This window comes from Capricornis sumatraensis, chromosome 2, assembly GCF_032405125.1.
Source record: "Capricornis sumatraensis isolate serow.1 chromosome 2, serow.2, whole genome shotgun sequence".
NCBI lineage: Eukaryota > Metazoa > Chordata > Mammalia > Artiodactyla > Bovidae > Capricornis > Capricornis sumatraensis.
In genome coordinates, this window is record NC_091070.1 from 190971987 (window position 1) to 190979310 (window position 7324).

At 41.2% G+C, this 7324-nt stretch overlaps 1 pseudogene; it reads right to left on the reverse strand.

The window, feature by feature from the left end:
* Positions 1 to 288: 288 nt before the first annotated feature.
* On the reverse strand, positions 289 to 2744 carry LOC138070264 (large ribosomal subunit protein eL14 pseudogene; annotated as a pseudogene).
* Between the last annotated feature and the right edge of the window lie 4580 nt (positions 2745 to 7324).

The window sequence follows — 7324 nt, forward strand, 5'->3', positions numbered from 1 at the left end:
AAAGTGATCTAGAATAAAACTTAAGTAAAAATTTGAGAAAACGGCAAACATTTCATCCTTTCAGAAGGATACACAAACATAGACAACAAGAGCTCTAAAAGAAATCAAGTGCCTGAATCCCTAGTTTGTGTCCAAGAAGTCAGATCTCAGTTACCATATCACAACATCCCAATGTAATTCAGTCAAGGTGTACCACAAGAGGTTGGCTAATGATGCCTCAATATAAAAGAGTGTGAATCACTTATCTATTTTAATTTGCCAGCATGTCAAAAAGCACCTTTATTCTGTTTAGAATTGGCTCATGTTCTCACGTTTTCTTGCCAGATGCCTTGGAGAACGTGCTTTCTGGGCTGGAGTTTTCTGACCCTTCTGAGCTTTTGGAGAAGGTGCTACATTCTGACCTGTAGCTTTCTGGGCAGGAACCTCCTGGGCTGATGCCTTCTTACCCACAATGGTCATCTTTTTATTTTTTCCCCCGCTGGAACATGGGCAGTGGCAACAGCTTCTGCAGCTGTCCCCTTAGCAGTAAGTACTTTCTTGTGAGAAGCTCTCAGGAGAGCTGTCTTTTCAAGTTTCTTAACTCCAAGCTTGATGAGTCTTGCCTTTGTGACTTTTTAACAATTGAAATCTGCCATCTTTGATTTCTTTTTTGGCTTCAATCTTCTTGACCCACCTTGTGGCCACTCACTTTGCAGGGATATCTGCCTTCTACCAGGGTTTTCCAACATACTATGGTGAACACTGTGTGTGAACTTGAAGATGAAATCAGTGAGCTGCATGCATTTGAAAAGCATAGCCTGTCTCCATCAGTTCAGTTCAATTCATTTCAGTCACACAGTCATGTCTGACTCTTTGCGATCCCATGGATTGCAGCACATCAGGCCTCCTTGTCCATCACCAACTCCTGGAGTTCACCCAAACTCATGTCCATCGAGTCGGTGATGCCATCCAGCCATCTCATCCTCTGTGGTCCCCTTCTCCTCCTACCCGCAATCCCTCCTAGCATCAGAGTCTTTTCCAATGAGTCAACTCTTCCCATGAGGTGGCCAAAGTATTGAAGTTTCAGCTTTAGCATCAGTTCTTCCAAAGGACACCCAGGACCGATCTCCTTTAGTGGACTGGTTGGATCTCCTTGCAGTCCAAGGGACTCTCAAGAGTCTCCTCCAACATCACAGTTCAAAAGCATCAATTCTTCAGCACTCAGCTTTCTTCACAGTCCAACTCTCACATCCATACATGACCACTGGAAAAACCATAGCATTGATTAGACGGATCTTTGTTGGCAAAGTAATGTCTCTATTTTTGAATATACTATTTAGGTTGGTCATAACTTTCCTTCCAAGGAGTAAGTGTCTTTTAATTTCATGGCTACAATCACCATCTGCAGTGATTTTGGAGCACCCCAAAATAAAGTCTGACACTGTTTCCACTGTTTCCCCATCTATTTCCCATGAAGTGATGGGACCGGATGCCATGATCTTCATTTTCTGAATGTTGAGCTTTAAGCCAACTTTTTCACTCTCCTCTTTCACTTTCATCAAGAGGCTTTTTAGCTCCTCTTCACTTTCTGCCATAAGGGTGATGTCATCTGCATATCTGAGGTGATTAATATTTCTCCCGGCAAGCTTGATTCCAGCTTGTACTTCTTCCAGCCCAGCGTTTCTCATGATGTACTCTGCATAGAAGTTAAATAAGCAGGGTGCGAATAAGCAGCCTTGACGTACTCCTTTTCCTATTTGGAACCAGTCTGTTGTTCCATGTCCAGTTCTAACTGTTGCTTCCTGACCTGCATGTAGGTTTCTCAAGAGGCAGGTCAGGTGGTCTGGTATTTCCATCTCTTTCAGAATTTTTCACAGTTTATTCTGATCTACACAGTCAAAGGCTTTGGCATAGGCAACAAAGCAGAAATCGATGTTTTTCTGGAACCCTCTTGCTTTTTTGATGATCCAGCAGATGTTCGCAATTTGATCTCTGATTCCTCTGCCTTTTCTAAAACCAGCTTGAACATCTGGAAGGTCACGGTTCACGTATTGCTGAAGCCTAGCTTGGAGACTGTTGAGTTTTACTTTACTGGTGTGTGAGAGGAGTGCAATTGTGTGGTGGTTTGAGCATTCTTTGGCATTGCCTTTCTTTGGGATTGGAATGGAAACTGACCTTTTCCAGTCTTGTGGCCACTGCTGAGTTTTCAAAATTAGCTGGCATATTGAGTGTGGCACTTTCACAGCATCATCTTTCAGGATTTGAAATAGCTCTTCTGGAATTCCATCACCTCCACTAGCTTTGTTCGTAGTGATGCTTTCTAAGGCCCACTTGACTTCACGTTCCAGGATGTCTGGCCCTAGGTGAGTGATCACACCATCGTGATTATCTGGGTCATGAAGATCTTTTTTGTACAGTTCTTCTGTGTATTCTTGCCACCTCTTCCTAATATCTTCTGTTTCTGTGAGGTCCATACCATTTCTGTCCTTTATCGAGCCCATCTTTGCATGAAATATTCCCTTGGTATCTCCATTTTCTTGAAGAAATCTCTAGTTTTTCCTATTCTGTTGTTTTCCTCTATTTCTTTGCATTGATTGCTGAGGAAGGCTTTCTTATCTCTCCTTGCTCCATACTTGAGTACAAAGTCCATCCACCAAAGTCGTGTTCTGACTAATAACATCTACAATCACAACCAGCTTCCAGGCACAAGACTCCAAGGAGGCATAGGTCACCCAGCCAACCTCTATGAAGTACCTGAACACCATGTTGGTGGCATTTGGCAAGAGGGAACAACTTATTTTTAAAAGACTCCTAAGCTGGACTGGTCTATAGACAGGCCTGCTGACCTCAAACTCACCTTAAAACAGTGCTCAAACAGAGGAAATGACACTGCACCAGAATGAGAAGAAGATGGCATCAGAAGTAGACAGCTTGCCTAAGATGCTGATCTGAATTTTACGATCATTTATAATGTTTTCTTGATTCCTTGGACCTATGCCTATCAGTCACATGTTTTCTATTATGGACATGATTTGATGCTAGTTTAAAACTCAATCCAATTGTTGGGTTTTGGCCAATTACCTGTGCCTAGTACTTCTAGGTTACCTGTTCTCTAGGTGGATTTCTGTCCTCTAGGCCTCTGATCAGATACCTCCTAGGAAATTTATTTTCGATGAGTGGTCAGTAGCAGTTTGTGTGTGTGTGCGTGTGTGTGCGCACCTTCAGTGGACTTGAAGCATGTAATTGACCATACCTAAGCCTTAACAACTTTCATAAGCTTTAAATGATATGTAACCGGGCTATTCGCCTATTGAATTCTGTCTCTATCATAAGAAAGGCAGTGCTACACAAATGCAAGGCCCTTGACACCTTACAGCATTTTGGGGAGATATCTGCACTACAATTTAAACGGAATGCCGTATTTTCATACCTGATGAATCCTTTAACGTGACACATTTGAACCACATGAAAAATGAGATTTCTGCTTTAAGTGATTCATTCCCTAGTCTTGATGATCTTAAAAAAAAAAAAAAAACTGGTGTGGGAGGCTCATGGCTAAAATATTTCCTTTTAATTCCACTAATGTTATTAACTATACCATTTATATTTTGCTTGTTTCACAAGATTATTTCTTGTATTACCAAGTTTATGACTGAGCCTCCAATGGAAATGATAACTAGACTTGAAGCAGTTGATTAAATGTATAGCTTGATATACAGTCAATGATTATAACAGTGTAACTCTAGGTATGAAAAGATGCAACAAGAGAGACTACTTTCCTGGACCATAACTAGAAGACAGGTGTCCAGAGATCTGTGACTATTAAGACCTTAGTCCAGTAATAGCACATTGAGTGTCTTGTCAACAAAAACCTTCTTCAGAACTGGGAACCAGCCTTCCCAGCAACACTGGACAAAATGGTCATGAAATGCCCCCCAAAGTATGGTTGGATTTATGACTTCAAGGGGGCCATGTCAACTACAAATTGGCACTTACCAAGAGCATTGCCAATGACTGAACAACAAAGCCATTTGCCATCTGCCTCTACGGAGACTGAACCCCACGTTGTATAGCAGTTGACTTTCAACACCCTCTGAGGGAGTTTAGGGTGGAGTGAGGCACTCTGTGCTCCAGGGAATCTGGTGGGACAGGTCTTTAGATAGTTGGATGTTTTTAGGAACAGATTTTATGATCTCAATCCTTGCATCTCTTCCTATCTACAGAAGCACTAAATCCCTTCATGATGTTATCAGATCCTCATCACTAACAAAAACCTTTTGTAAAATGAGTGCTTCATGGTATTGAACTCCCCCTTCAACAAAACCTTATATATTGACTTTCCCCCACTGCCACTTTGGAGCAGTCTCTCAGAACTATCTGAAATGCTGTCTCCCGGGCTTCAGTCCTCATTTTGCTCCAAATAAAACTTAACTCACAACTCAAAACAAATAATAATAAAAATAAAAGGAATGCTACTGAATGGTGTATGCTAAGTTGTTCACTCATGTCCAACTCTTTGGGACCACATGGACTATAGCCCACCAGGCTCTTCTGTCCATGGGGTTCTTCAGGCAAGAATATTGGAGTAGATTACTATATCCTCCTCCAGGAGACCTTCCCAATCAGGGAGTTAAAAAAGGGAGGAATTATATGTATGGCTGATTCATTTTGCTGTACAGTAGAAATTAACAAAACATTGTCAAGAAAGTCAGTTCAGTTCAGTCGCTCAATCGTGTCCAACTCTTTGCGACCCCATGAACCACAGCATGCCAGGCCTCCCTGTCTATCACCAACTGCCAGAGTCTACCCAAACACGCGTCCATTGAGTCAGCGATGCCATCCAACCATCTCATCCTCTGTTGTCCCCTTCTCCTCCTGCCCTCAATCTTTCCCAGTATCAGGGTCTTTTCAAATGAGTCAGCTTTTCGCATCAGGTGGCCAAAGTATTGGGATTTCAGCTTCAAAATCAGTCCTTCCAATGAACACCCAGGACTGATCTCCTTTAGAATGGACTGGTTGGATCTCCTTGCAGTCCAAGAGACTCTCAAGAGTCTTCAACACCACAGTTCAAAAGCATCAATTCTTCAGTGCCCAGCCTTCTTTATAGTCCAATTCTCACATCCATACATGACTACTGGAAAAACCATAGCCTTGACTAGACAGACCTCTGTTGACAATGTCTCTACTTTTTAATATGCTGTCTAGGTTGGTCATAACTTTCCTTCCAAGAAGTAAGCATCTTTTAATTTCAAGCAACTATACTCCAATAAAATTTAATTTAAAAAAATTAATACTACTGGAAGAACAACCTCTATTCTTCTACCCTTAGGTGTTAGTTCAGCCTGAAGATTTTTGTTTTTTGGTTGTTTTTTAACTTTAGACTATACCATGTGTCATGCAGGATCCTAGTTCCCTGACCAGGGATCAAACCTGCACCCCCTGCAGCAGAAGTACACAGTCCCAACGATTGGACCACCCAGGAAATCCCAAGTCTGAGGATTTTGGATGCTCATCATAGCTCCCTCACAGTGCTGTCTGAGAATTAGATCTAAAAGTAAAGAACCTTCTGCCAGGTCTTTGCAAGAGTAAGCAGGACTCACTAAAGGAGAGATAGACTGTAGAAATGTCTCATTTCTTAGATATCTATCAGGCACATTCTGATAGTCCTGTTGGAACATGGTGGTGTCTGCTATTGGTATCTTTTATCTTTTGCCTATCTTCCCTGCTTCATTTTACCATATTCTGAACTTTGTTCAGAGAACTTCTCAAACTTTACTAAGGCCATTTGAAGTGGTGTAATAGAGAACAGAGGTAAGGGGCTGCACCGGGAGGCATGGTTTTTCTGCCTACACTGCTGCTTATATAGGGGGTACAGCACCATCTCAAGGGGAAGTGCGGTCCAGGAGTTTCAGGTGAGGACTACATCCAAACGAGCAGGGGCTTCCAGTGGTGGGAGACCAAATGCGGGAGACCATCCAGAATAATTAGCTAAGTAGTACTCTGAAGAAGATGACCCTGGAAGTGAGAGAAGTGTGGAAGGCTATCACTTAGGTAATATATCAAGATGGAGTCAGATTAACTCTGTAAAAATACCTCTCTATGTACCTTATAGAATACTTTATTGAGTGGAAGGGAAAGGGATGGCATTATAACTATGGTATGTGAAGGGGAGGGAGGAAGGGATGTTGAATGCAGAACCTACAGACAAACATTCTTTCAGTGGATGCTCAGCACAGGGGAGAACACGAGGCTGTGAGCTTCATCTTCTATGCATGTCTCAACAGAATGTAATTATATTAATTGAAAGCAATTAGATGAGAAATAGTTATGGTATGGTAGATATGATGGAAACAGTATGAGCTTCGGACTCAAATGCTCTGGGTCTCAGCCTTGGTTTTTAAACATATTCATTTTATTTTTTATTGAGGTTAGTTAAATTATAGTGTGTCAGTTTCAAGTGTACAGCAAAGTGATTCAGTTATATATATATATATATATATATATAATTTTTCAGATTATTTTCCATTATAGGTTGTGGTTATTATAAAATTTTAAGTATTGTTCCCTGCACTATACAATAGGTCCTTCCTGTTAACCTATTTTATATATAGTAGTCCCCAAACTCCTAATATATCTCTCCCCACCCCACTATCATTTTTGGTAATCAAAGTTTGTTTTCTATGTCTGTGAGTCTATTTCAGAAAAATATTATTTCTCATATTTGAGAATACAATTTTATCATCTGTAAAATGAAACACATTACTGTTAAGAATTGAGAATCAATGTTAGAGATGACTCTTGAGAGTCCCTTAGACTACTAGGAGATCGAACCATTCAATCCTAAAGGAAATTAGTCTTGAATATTCAGTGGAAAGACTGATGCTGAAGCTGAAGCTCTAATAATTTGTCCACCAGAAGTGAAGAACGGACTCACTGGGAAAGACCCTGATGCTGGGAAAGATTGAAGGCAGGAGGACAAGGGGACGACAGAGGATGAGATGGTTGGGTGGCATCACCAACTTGATGGACAATAGTTTGAGCAAACTCCAGGAAATGGTGATAGACAGGGAAGCCTGGCGGGCTTCAGTCCATAGGATCACAAAGAATCGGACATGACTGAGCAACTGAACAGCATATTATATGAATGAAAGCATCTAGCAAGTATACAATAATTAGTATCTATTATGATTTTATTATTAATTTCTAGTGCTTCTGGCATAATCCTTGGAAAGAAATAAATTCTTAAAAATAAAAGTAGTTGCTGTTCAGTCACTCAGTAGGGTATGACTCTGCGCTCCATGGACTGCAGCACAACTGGCTTCCCTGCCCTTCATCATCTGCCAGA